Source organism: Chinchilla lanigera, unplaced genomic scaffold (assembly GCF_000276665.1).
Source record: "Chinchilla lanigera isolate Chin_1 unplaced genomic scaffold, ChiLan1.0 scaffold00040, whole genome shotgun sequence".
NCBI classification, from domain to species: Eukaryota; Metazoa; Chordata; class Mammalia; order Rodentia; family Chinchillidae; genus Chinchilla; species Chinchilla lanigera.
In genome coordinates, this window is record NW_004955441.1 from 9,743,464 (window position 1) to 9,756,856 (window position 13,393).

The window sequence follows — 13,393 nt, forward strand, 5'->3', positions numbered from 1 at the left end:
GGCGGGGCGGGGGCGGGCTGGTGGAGCGGCTCTGTCACCTGGTCGTTGGCTTTAACCTAGTTTTACTTTTTTCTCTCCATCTATCACCTCATGAGGCGCCCCACTCTTAGTCTGTCCATTTGGACTCGTCAGCCAGGCTTCCCCTGGCAACCTACAAGTGGGGGGCAGGTAAGAAAATTGGAAGCACTTACCGAGGGGCCGTTACGGGTTTCTGCCCAGTAACATAAAAACAGCTTCCTGAACTTCGTGCAGACGACGTGCACATAGGACCCGACCTCAGGCACCAGGATGTAAAATTGTAGGTTTCTCAGAACCGGTTTTTATTCTCACCTGAGTTTTGTGGGAATTGTTTACAAATCCTTTTCCTGGCCTCTGCTTTTTGAGATAAATGGGTAGGAGGGGAGGTGATTTGTGAAGCTTGGACCTGAAGCCTGAAAGATCTGGTACTATCGCTTTCAGTGCTGACAGAATTCAATTCAAGGAAGAGGTTTTTAAGCCTCCACTGTCTGCAAGGCACTATCTTAACGGAGTAAACTAGTTTCTGCTCTTCAGGGATCGAGCAGGGCTTTTCTTGGCTGTACCATCCATACAGAGGTTTACACAAGTCCTGAAAGTGGCATTATACTGCCTTTATGAAAGCATATGGCTGGGGATTTAGCTCAGCGGCAAAAGCGCCTGCCTGGCAAGTGCAAGGTCATGAGTTCGGTTCCCGGTACTAAAAAAAAAAAAAAAAAAAAATGTGAAAGCATATGGCAGGCTGACAGATGATACTAACCTAGAGAGAGAATTTTCCGTAAACTTATTTAATTTAATATCCTCAACAGTAGGTGCTGGAGGCCCAGAGAAATGAAGCAACTTGCCCTGGTCAACAGTTAGCGGCAGAACTCAAACACTGCAGTACAGATAAATAGGTACAAATCCACCCTAAGAGGAGGATCAAGGCCGAGACTGCAGAGCCAAGGTGTGCACTAGCATCCTGACTTTGGCACATCTAACCCCAAACCCCCAAGTATTCACTACCTTAACATGCTGGAGAGCAGAGATTGCCACAGATTCATATGCTAGGCCAATCCAAATTTGCTGCTTTTACAAAGCTGTGCTATAATGAAAAGCAAAAATAAAACATATACCTGGGCATGGTAGTGCAGGCCTATAATCCCAGCACTCCAGAAGGCTGAGGCAGGAGGATTGCAACTTCAACTGCAGCCTAGGCAAGTTCGCACTTTAGCAAGACCCTGCCTTGAAATAAAGTCAGACATAGTGCCTGTGATCCCAGCTACTCAAGAGGCTGAGACAGAAGAATCACAAATTTGAGGCCAGCCTGGGCAACTTAGTGAGACTCTTCCAGAAAATAAAAAAAAATAAAAGAGCTGTAGATAAAGTATGGTGGCACATGCCTCAATCCCAGCACTCTGAAGGCTGAGGCAGGAGGATTGAGGCCAGCCTAGATTTACAGCAAGACTCTGCCTCAAAAAAAGAAAAAAATGGGGCCAGGGATATAGCTCAGTAGCACAAGCACCTGCCTGGCAAGTGCAAGGTCCTGAGTTCAATTTCCAGTACAAAAAAAATGCTGTAGATGTAGCTCAGTGTAGAGCGCTTGCTTTGCATGCACAAGGCTCTGGGTTCAATCCCCAGTACTGGAAAAAAAAACTAGTTACGGTAGGTTCTCCTTGGCTACTCTAATTTAAATTAATTAAATGCTGCAATCCTTCATGTTAAGAAAAAGAAATAAGCTTGCTAGCAAACACTGATGGGAAGGAAAAGTCTTGAGAGTTTAGAAAGAAAAGGGAAATTAAATGACTTAAATCAGTTATCTCCATCCCACTGTCTTCTGCACATATTTTGGAACATGAAGGAGAAAATGTTCCCCAACTTTCAGTAGCACTAAGGTGTAGCAGCTTCTTGAAATATAAAGGTGTCTGTCAACACTGCTTGTTTTCTTAAAGCCCCTGCCATCTGATTTTAGATCCTGCAAGACATAAATTAAGAATCCCGAGAATGTTACAACAGCCGGGCTGTTCAGTGGGAGATAAAATGTCAGGAGCAGAGTGTGGGTTGGGATGTCACATGGAGTGGCTGATCATGGGAAGATTTTGTCTCGTTTCCCAAATAAAATGCAGCACACTGACAGCACCGAGGCACCCTATTCCCACCCGTCCTCGCACATCCCCCCAACCTCAGAGACGCGCTCTTCCTGCTTCACCGTGAGCCCTTCGGGTTGTTCCCCAGATCCTGCTCTGAGGGGAAGTGACCAGAACCGAAGAACAGAGCGGCTTGCCCGTGCCGAGCGCGTGGAGTGAGGGCAGACGCCAGCCAGGACGGAGAGCCGGGAGGCAGAGCCCTGCGCAAGAAGGGCCCGAGTGCAAATGGCCCCTGGCAGGCTGCTCTGGGAAAGCTCGCGCGCGTGGGGAATGAAGGGGTGGGGAGCGAAGAGAAAATTTAAATCAGGTTTAACTGAATATATATAGGAACTGCCAATGAAATAATTCTTAATTTTTCTAAAATTCTCTCATTCTCCCAGAATTGACTTTTTAAAAATTGGGTCCAGCAGAGTTCAAACGTGCAGGGCCTGTAGGTGTGGAGCTGATTGGGGGCCCCTCTTTCCGACTCTCTCTGCCTCCCCCAGTGTTCAGGAGGCCCCATCTGTCACCCGGCCTTGGGGTCACCTGTCTGGAGCAGGCAAGCCCTTGTTTCAGAGGTGTTTCCCATGAAGGGGGGACCTCCGGGATGGAGGCCCCCAAGAAACTCTGCTTTTCCTCCGTGTCCCTTCTTTGCTGCCCAATCTGCAAACTAAAGAACCTTCTTAACCTGGGGAAGGATATGCGTGCGTGCAGCTTTTGCTTATGCTCAGGTGGAAAAAAACGGGGTCTGCCCAGTGCATTGTCACAGTGACCTGTACCTCTTCCGTTGTGGCTCGTGCCTCCCCTCTCCGGCACAAAAAGGAGGTAGAGGAGTACATTTTGCCTACTGTTAAGACGCCTAGCGGCGGTACCTCTAAGAAAAGCAATCTCCCATAAAACACTGGAAAGCAAACTGGAGAACTAACTTCACTTCATGACACTTGGAACGATGACAACCTGCTGTGCAATTATTCGGTAATTTTCACGTGGCAGAAATCTCAGCTGTCATCCTTTTGTCAGAGGAGGCCCTATCTGTCCTGGAAATTTTGCCTTGAAACCTGAAATCTAGGATTCTATTGATATTGAAAAACAATGAGAGCCTCGTTAAAGCACAGTACTTTCATAGCAAAAGAGTGGAGGGTCTGACCGGGGCATTTTCACCCCCAGTAGGGGAAAGGGCAGCTGGATCTGCAGTTGCTGGGACAGCTTCATTGCGGTTCGGGATGCACATATTGACACCAGCTCCCTGCTCCGACCTTCTTGCTGTTGAATGTCAACACAGAGTGTGAAACCGCCTCACTCTTGCCTGCCCGCTTTTCGTGGTGTGCAAGTCAAAAGCACATCCAGAGAGATTAGGGATTTAACTCAATTTTGACACATCACATTTCTTTTCACTGGTGCAGAAAGGCAGAGGTATGACTCACAATTTATTTTAAATCATCTTAAATACACTTAATTATGCATAGAAAAAAAGTCAAGATCCAGAACAAGATTCAGGCTACTGCTACTTTACATTATCGTCATCTAAAAAAATGCAGAACATATCACGTTTTTCTGCGCCTTTCCTCATGTAAGGGAGGGTTGGCTCTTATGTCTGCAGTGCTGAAAGATTTTACAGCGAGCAAGTGTGCCTTTTTAAATCCTCCTGCCTCGGCCTCCCTTCATACCTGGCTAAAAAATTTAGAATTTTTTTTTTTTTTTTTTTGTCTTTTTGAGATAGAGTCTCACTATGCGGTTCAGGCTGACCTTGAGTTCACTTTGTCACCCAGGCTGGCCTCGAACTCAATGATCCTCCTGCCTCAGCCTCCCGAGTGCTGGGATTACAGGTGTGTACCACCACACCCAGCTTTTAAAAATTAGAATTTTTAAAATGTTTCTGCCAGATGTGGTGGTACATGCCTTTACTCCCAGCAGTCGAGGAGGCTGAGGGAAGAGGACTGATTGCAAGTTTGAGCCCAGCCTGGACAACGTAGTGATTTAGTAAGACTTTGTCTGTAAATTTTTTTTTTTTTTTAATTTTTAACTGGGCTGAGATGTAGCTTAATGTGAAGGCCTTGGGTATCATCCCCAGCACCACTAAAAATACATCTGGGTCTCAGAAGATGGACGTTGATGGGCCATCTTATTTTGAGGTACCTGACATTTTTCTCTTTAGAAAAATCTATCCAGCCCTATCCAATATGAAAACATGGAGTGCTCTGTAATCACTGAAAGTCAGTATCCAGTGCATTCCAAATCTACCAGATTGCGACCACAGGCTAGCTAGCTCCTTATCCCCTCTCTGAACCACAGAATGAAAATTCCAACTTAACAGGATGCTTGCAAGGATTAAATTAGAAAAGCATAAGGAAACCAAGCATGGTGGCACATGTTTCTAATCCCAGAACTCAGGAGGCTGAGGCAGGTGGATAACTGCAAGTTTGAGGCCAGCCTGGGTTACATAGTGAGTTCAAAGCCAGCCTGAACTGCATAGTGAGACCCTGTCTCAAAAAGAAAAAAAGAGAGGCTGGGGATTTAGCTTAGCGGCACAGCCCCTGCTTGGCAAATGCAAGGTCATGAGTTCAATTCCTGGTACCAGAAAAAAACAAAAAAAAAGAAAAAGAAAAAAAGAAAAGCATAAGGAAAATATGCAAACTGTGGGAAAGAATATAAAAAAATAATTTTGTGTAAAAATAATAAAACAAAAAAACTATAATCACTGATATTAGAGGCTAAAAATTAATTTTTCTCAAAAATTAACTTAGCATTTGGATTTCCAGCCTGCTGGGGTTTGTGTTTACATGAAGTTGGCTGGTTATAATAAAAATTGTAAGCTAAAATCTCCATTTCTTCAGCTCCTTTGGCTCTTCCCTTTCCTCTCTCTCTTCCCCAAGATGGTGGATGGATACTTGTTAAGGCCACGAGACAACCAGACCAGAGCTGCTGATGGATCCCAACATGAACTAGCAAATCTATGGTTGAACTTGAAGGCCAAAGAGCTGGGTATCCCACCAAAATAGGAGCCAAGCTTTTAGCGCTGACATTATAGTTAAAATTAGGTCATTTTTAAAATACCAAGTCCAATCAATCAATCAATCAATAAATAAATACCAAATCCATGATTTTACTTGCCTCCCCTTTCTCCTCAGATTCTTAAACAGTGAAGATAAAGTCATGGGCTTAAGGTCACCATCTAAGGAACGTGTTGGGTACCCAGACCGTGCCTGACCAACCTGGTCTTGTCCCAGCTCTTCTTACAGGTCAGCTCAGTCACCTTGGACTTCCTCTGAGTCTCAGAGGTGAAGGGAAAGTTCTAAAGCACAGGAGCATCCCATCAAGTAGGAAAGCTCCCAGCATCCTATTGGGTGATTCCAAAATGGCTGACATAAGGAAGGAGGGTCTGGGAACTGAGGGTTGCAGGGTCCGGGTCAGCAACCTGAGAAGTAGCTAGGCCTACAGTCCAGGAAACAAAAGCGAAGGCCAGCAAGCAAGGAAGAAGTTATAAATCTTCACAGTGTCTACTGGAACACAAATCTCCTCCTTGACAGAAAGAGGGTTGGAGGAAGTTTGGCATTCTCATCACTACCTCTGGGAAACCTGGATAGTCCCAGTCAGGGAAAGCACACTTGCCCTGGAGCCCCAGCCAAACCCTGCTCGTAACACGGCTATGCCCGGCACTGCCCATCCATTGGTACTTTGAAGAGCAGTTTTCTGGAGCTTAATTCCAAACATTTCCAGTCAAAGACGTACACTAAATTTGGGTTTTTTGTTTTTGTTTTGCAGCAATGGGGATTGGACCCAGAGCCTCAGACATGCTAAGCAAGTGCTCTACCACTGAGCCTCACCTTCAGTCCTTTCCATTACATTTGAGACAGCACTTTACTAAATTACCCAGGCTGCCTTTGAACTCACAATTCTACCGCCTCAGCCACCAGAGTAGCTGGAAATATAGGTGCACACCACTGCACCCGAGGGAAGCTTGGCTTTCTAATAATGAAAGGAGTTGAAGGAAGACATGAGTATTGGTGTTGGATTGTGTGACCTCACATCTCATTTAACACTCAAACTTTCACCAGGCGTGGTGGCACATGCCCGTAATCCCAGCACACAGGAGGCTGAGGCAGGAGGATCGTTGTGAGTTCGAGGCCAGCCTGGGCTACAAAATGAGCTCAAGGCCAGCTTGAACTGCACAATGAGACCCTCTCAAAAAACACTCAAACTTTCAGGATACCCTGTTCTCCTGCTTGGCACTACTCTTACATCCTAACAGCCATGAGATGTATACTGGGGAATAACTGCACCTTTTTCCATGTAAATCCCGGGAAAGGTAAAAATTAACCCAAGGTGTTTGTGTTCTCTTCCCTGCGCAGGAGGAAATGCTCTGTGAACACACAGGCCTGTTTCGGCACAGATGTCAGGAATGCGGAGCCAGTAAATCTGCCCAGGCAGTTCTGTTCCTGAATCATTAAGAACAACCGAGTGGGTGGAACAAGAACATGAAATTGCTGTGTGCACTCATGTTTTGTTTATGGAGCAATCACTTCTAGACGTGTTTTCTTCTTTTATGAAGAATCCTCTCCGTGTTTGCCTGCTGACACCCTCCTTCCTTCCCCTCCTCGGCTCTCCCACCCCCACTACAAAGAAGCATCGAGCATCGCAAAAACCTTAAATCACAGATTTGAAGAATAGGATACACTAAGTGCCTCTCTACGCGAATCTCACTTATTGTCAAAATACAACATTTAGTAATGAATAACACGGATAACAATTGCATTTGAACGTTGTGTATTGTTTAGAAAGCTCGTGATAACTGCCGCTGAGTCAAAAATGACGTCTTTTCCCGTCCTCGTGCAGTGAGGACCATGTCAGCCCTGTGAACTGAAAGCTCTCACGAGGCCGATTACCAGCGGCATTTAATAGGTGCTTCCTGTCCCTGTCACCAGACTCTCTGCTGAACCTCAGTTGCTTTATCTACAAAATGGGAACACTGTCCACTTGGAGGGGGGATTGAGTGTGTTTACGTGTGTGCCTAAGGCGTGGCAAGCACTCACTGACCTGTCACAGCCGCTCCCTCCCCCGGGCCCAGAAGGGGTTGTGTGTGGAGCTCCACAGTGTCCACCTCTGTGTCCATCTCACTGCATCGTTTTCTCTTCTGCCGTTTTTGGCTTCTCCACATTATCCTGCCTGGCACACACCCCAGCCTTGTTCTCTGGGACATGGCTCTGCAGTGTCCCCTGGTTTTGGCTCCCAGCCTGTAGCCAGAGGCAGAACAGAATGTTGTAAGGTGCTTTATTTTATTTTTTATTCAGGTTGTTCTTCTTTCTTTTTTATTTTAAAGAGTAAAAGAAGGATAACATAATAATAGCGGGGCTTACCAAATTACAGACAAAGTGGTAGGAAATTATCAATGGTTATTGTTTCACATATTGTTATCTACAAGATAGTTTCTCAGGAAAACATATAGACAAATAATAGTGAGTTACAGTCTGTAAGGTGCTTTAAAAAGGGAAGGGGTTGCATTCTATTTTCTCTCAAGAAAATGAGCTTGGCTTTTAAAAAATGTTCCAGTAACTGGGTTCCAGGATCATTTCTCCTCTGCCTGCTCTAATTGCAAAGGATTTTCTCAGACAGTGGAGGACAGCTTTATTGCTTTTGAGTAGGCTAATGAGGCTGCATTAACTAACACAGGACGGAGTTGCAGATCTCAGGGCTCCAAACACGCAGACAGCGATTCTCCCCAGCAAGACGGGAGCTGGTGCTGGAGACCTGGGAGGCCTGCTGCGCGCCGTGGCCTCCCCAGGAGAGCCTTACCAGGTTCCCCAAGAAGTGCTGTGCCTTTTGGTGTGAAAGCTGGGCAGACAAGAGGCAAGGTCCAGGGCAAAGTCTTCACTGGAGCAGTGTAAGCCGGGCCTCCAAGCCTACATCCTTCAGGAGCCGGGACTGCCCCTGGGCTATCTGTCCCAGACACCTGCAGGCCAGGAGCTGATGATCCAATCAGAGAAACCGGAGCCACGGCCACACTCTTCCCGGAGAGCAGTAATGCTGTCAGTCAACTGGCACTTAATTCCCCGGAGGTTGTAAAAGTGCCATGTACCCTGCTAGCGTCAGGGTGAGCACCCCGGTAGGATTCTAAGTGAAATGGTGCAAGAACAACACCCTTGGTGAGGATTTTTGTGCTTCAGAATTTTTTTAAAAGAAAAGCAAAAAGGACAAAAACTATTTTTATAGTGATTACAAATACCGTAGCAGAGGAATCTCTTTCCGTTAAATTCCCTCGATGAAGCCACGTGTAACCCGAGCTGACAGACACAGGAGGGCTGCCGCAACTCACAGGCACAGAGGGAGCTCTGCGACTGCGCCTGCGTGGACCGGGCCTCTACAAGCTGCTCCGGCCAAGCGTTAGTCATTTGGACACCGAAGTGCCAGTGAGATGCGCCCCAGGGAAAACGAGTGGAGCTGGGCTGAGAGGATGTGGGGTACCGCACCAGCCGCCTGCAACAGGGCGCTGGTTGGCAGAGGGAGACCCAGATGCTCATCTGCCACTGTTGGACCCATATGCCCTCTCCCAGGCTTGCCGACCTCTGATTTAGGAAATCATAGAGAACTTTTAATTGCTCACAAGGGTCAGGTGGAGAAGAAATACTTTTACGGAGCCAGGTAGTTAGAGAATTTGTGGTGGGGTCCGTTACTTAAATTCCTCAGAGGGTACAAAAATGCTGCTCAAGAAATACGACCACAAAATGCACAGCTAATGTCCATCATAAAGGTAGCGGTGATAAAGGTCCCACAAGGTAGTCTGTGACAATGATAATAGTTAGGTTTGTGCTAGCCAATACTGTGATAGCCACTACCCACACGTGTATGCCACCGAAGAGCTTAATGTTTACTGTTATTTCATTTTAACTGAGATAATTATATACTGCTAATGACCAGGGTAAGGAACACAAGGTTTAGTGGCCTAAGCTGGGAAGGAAAAAGCAGGCCTTTCTCCTGCGAGCATCCTTCCTGTTCGTCCAAGTCCTGAAAGAGGGAAATCGAACTCATTTGCTAATGAATTCAGGTCACAGGCATAAGAAAATTGTTTCAATTTGTACTGAAAAAGTACTTTAATTCCTGTCTAAATGTTGAACCATAATAGTGTCTCTTTCTCACAATTTCAGTGAGAAAAGTATCATTTTATGCTCTGGGAAAAGGGAAGTATCAGTCACAGCGTGTGCCCGTTAACACCTCCATCCTCTAGCCGGGCAGAGCTTCACTGCTGTGGCTTCTAGGATTGTGTGATGACTTCCACAGCTGGAAGCATACACACATTCTTCTGTGGCTTGTGACAGGTCGGACATTGCCGCCTTGCTTCGGATCACCATTCCACTCCACTCACTGCATTTCACCCTTCTTGCTTGTGAAACGGACGCTTGTTCCTCAGAGAAATTTAGGTTGTTTGGCCACCGGCTCACGTCAGCAGCTCTGAGTGCCACCCCTGAATCTAGGCAAGCTCGTGAGGACAAAGAGGCTTCTGCCCACAGGGGGCAGCAGGGAAAGGACCCAGGGCCCTCCTGCTGCCTACGGAGGGCTAAGCCCCCACGCCTCCAGCACAGCGGGCTCCAAAGTCCTGGTCTCAGCCCTTGCATGGGCAAAGGTCAAGCTGAGGAGCGCAGGTGAAGGGAGCAGAGGGGGCTTCTACAGGGCACAGGCCCAGCTCTGGAAAGTAGGGGAGCAAGAGAGGCAGCGAAAAGGTTAGAAACAACTAAAAAACGCAGTGAACCTGCAGCTGAAAACCCCATGCCTGAGCCAAACAATAAGCTTTTATAAATCCGTAAAGTACGGGCTCCACACACCTTGCTCCAGTGTGAGGGCTTTACTCCGGTCTGGTGAAAAGTGCCCAGGCCTCGGCCTGTAGCAACAGCCCCTAAGGATAGGGAGAAGAGAGGATACCGGGGCAGCCCAAAGATTCTGAGACCACACACCAGACAGCTATGCAAGCTGGGCAGGGAGCTCAGCCAGGTCTGCTTAATTGATGCAGGATCCAAGTGAGCAGGATAAACACCATTTGGGGCCATTTGCCATGAAATGGACGGGGGTGAAAGAGAAATCAGCCTCATCTAGGCAGAAAATACACACACATCAGCAGAAAATAATGTGCTGGAAAAAGTTTAAATTGAAGACGTGCCGTGTGAAATGTGCAGAGGTACTAATGCTTATGTAATTAATCAGTCCAGATTTGAAAATCAGGATTTTTTCCATTTTAATTAATTAACCAGTAGACGCGCTAGAGAACATTTTTCATGTCAAAAAGGCAATAAATAGGTTCTAAGAGAACAGAGGGAGGGCTACAGAAGAAGAGATGACAACGTGTTAGAGTGTGCTGTGGAAAGTGCCCGCAGTCACCATCATCCCTTGCGGAAATATCCCTGCAAAGGAATGGGAACCCAGAACTAGGCAAAATATATGGGTCTCACCCAGCTCCTATGAACGACAGACTCAGGGTGCTCAGGTTTTGCAGAACCTGAATTTAACCCCTGTGTTAGTCAGCTTTCTGTCTCCGTGCCAGATATTTGAGATAATCAACTTAAAGGAGGAAAGATATATTTTGGCTCACGGTTCCAAAGTTCCAGTACATGTCACTTGGCTCTGGGTCTACAGCACAACACATTATGGTGGGAGCATGTGGCGTAGCAGGCAACTCACTTCACAGTGCCCACAAGTGAAAGAGAGAGTGTTGGTTTACATCTATAATGGTCCCTAAAGCCTCATGTATTTGGAAGGTGATTGGATTATGGGAGCATTACACCTGGTTGCTGCTAGGAGGTGGGACCTGGCTGAGAAAGACAGGTCACTGAGGGTGTGACCTGGAAGTGTTTATCTCCCTCCCTGGCTCCTCCCTTTGCTCTCTGCTTGCTGGTTGTTGCTATGGCACTTCCTGACTGTGTAGTTCAGAAGCCTTTGGAACTGGTTTGCAGGAGGCTTTTTTAAAAAGGCAAAAGATTTATACAACCTGAAGAGAAACCAGAGTATGCAGGAGGCATTTAGAAAGGCTTGGAGATGCCCACTAGAGAAACCTGAGAATGCTCTGAGCCAACCTTGGTGGGATATTCTGGTTGGACCTCAGAGGACCACAATGCTGATAAGAGCACAAGGTAAAGACCAGGCTCAAGGTGCTGGGGACTTAGCTCAGTGACACAGCACCTGCCTGGCAAAAGTTTCACAAGCAAGAAGGGTGAACTCCTGTACCAGGAGTTCAATTCCTGGTACCAGAAAAAGAAACTAAAACAAAACAACAACAACAACAAAAGACCAGGCTCAGAAAGTTTCAGTTGGGAACAAGAACTCCATGGCTGTCAGACTCAAGACCATGTATGTCATGTTCTGGCAGGTAATTTGTCTATATTTTACTCATGTCCTGAGATTTTGAGGAAGAGTATGATTAAGGGAAGCAGAGTAATTTAGAGGAGGAAATTTCAAGGCAGCCCAGCATTTAGGCTGTGGCATGGATACTACTGGGGGTTTTTAACTAGCTCTACATTGAGAATCAAGAGCAAATAGCACAGCTGTATGATTTTAAAATTTTTGAGTTTCATCAGAAAGAAAGCTCCAGTAAAGTTTGGGCCTGTAGCTGGGTGTGGTGGCACATGCCTGTTATCCCAGTACTCAGGAGGTTGAGGCAGAAAGATTGCCATGAGTTTGAGGCCAGCCTGGGCTACATAGTAAGTTTAAGGCCAGCCTGAATTACAGAGCAAGACCCTGTTTCAAGGAAGGAAGAAAGAGAGAAAGTGAAAGAAAGTAAAAAAGAAAGACACAGAAAAAAAAGAAAGGGAGAAAGAAAGAAAGAAAATAAGTTTCTTGGGGCCTGTAAAGTTGTAGCAGAGGAGAGCTTGGTTGCTAAAAAGATCAGCATTAAAAAGAAAGCAAGCAGTTTACAACAAGACAATAGGAAAATAGCTTGAGGGCATGTCAGGAATCAACAAAACCCTTGAAGGCTTAAGGATGTAAGGCTCAAAAAAAAAAAAAAAAAAGGATACAAGGCTCTAAACCTTTCATTTGAAAAGAGAGCCCTCAGGCACTGTTCTAGAGACGGGCACATATGGAATTTGCTCCCTAGGATTCAGTTCACAATGCTCAGCCATTCAGACACTCAAAGGCCTCTGCAGCCACAATTCATTGGGGGCCTGGCTACTGCTCAGGCTGGCAGCAAACTTTGGCATCATCCACGTGGTGCTTGGTTTTCCAGAAATATAGAATGCAAGAGTTATGGTGTCAAGAAGGCTGCTACCTGGATTTCACAGGAAGTCCCAGAAAGCGCAAGCAGTGCATGAAAACGTGAGCATGAAATTGAAAGTACTGTGGAGTCCTCAGAAAGGTGGAGAGGCCAGACACTCAGAACATGGAATATCTGAGAAAAGCCAAAAGAAGTGATGAAAGCCAGCCCAAGAAAGAAGCTACAAGGACTACAGTCCCCAGCAATGCCATACCAGTAGGGCCACACAAGTCTTTTGGAATACATATCTCTTGACCACAACTTGCCCTGGGTGCTGATCACAGAATTACAGCATTTAATGTTTGCCTTGCTAGGTTTTGCTTTTGCTTGGTCCCATTGGTATCTATTCTCATATTCCTCCCTTTTGGAATAGGGATTGTTATCCTGTGCTGCATATGTCAGCAGTGTTTAATTTTCATTCTGATTTTTACAGGCGCTCATAGCTAAGAGTTTGCCTTGAGTCTCAAAGACGTTGAACATGAACTTCTCAGCAATGCTAGAACTGTTAAGACTTTGGCAACTCTTACAGATGGACCAAACACATTTTGCACAAAGAGATTCACATGAGTCTGTGGGAGACCAAAGGCAAAATGGTATGCTTTATATGTAAAATGGCATCCAAAGCCTTACGTGTTTGGAGTGTGATTAGATTATTGGTGCATTATAGCTAGCTTGCTCTTGGGAGGCAGGTCATGGGGGCATGACCTGAGAGGTTAAATCCCTCTTCCTAGCTCCTCCCTTTACTCTCTGTCTCCTGGCTGCCATGATGAGCAGCTAGCTTTCTTCCACCAGATCCTTTTACTATGTCCTTCTACCTTGGAGCTGGCCAACTATGAACTAAAAATGTGAGTCAAAATAAGGCTCTCCTCTTTTAAGTTGTGTGTGTTGAGTATTTTGTTCCAGCAATAAGAAAGTAAGAGCGAGAAGCTGTGGTCCCTATATTACCTTCAAGGACATACCCCCTATGACCTCTCCTCCTTCCACTAGGCCCTGCCTCTTAAAGATTCCACCCCCTCCTGACAGCACCACAGGCCAGCAACCA

The 13,393-nt window shown here is 46.2% G+C and overlaps 1 long non-coding RNA gene across 1 annotated transcript in view; it reads left to right on the plus strand.

The window, feature by feature from the left end:
• LOC106149274 overlaps positions 1-6,855 on the plus strand; it is a 7,072-nt gene extending 217 nt beyond the window's left edge. The window contains exons 2-3 of the long non-coding RNA XR_001235348.1: positions 96-298; positions 6,470-6,855. This is a non-coding gene — a long non-coding RNA (uncharacterized LOC106149274). The remainder of the gene's footprint in view (positions 1-95; positions 299-6,469) is intronic.
• The last annotated feature ends 6,538 nt before the right edge of the window (positions 6,856-13,393 follow it).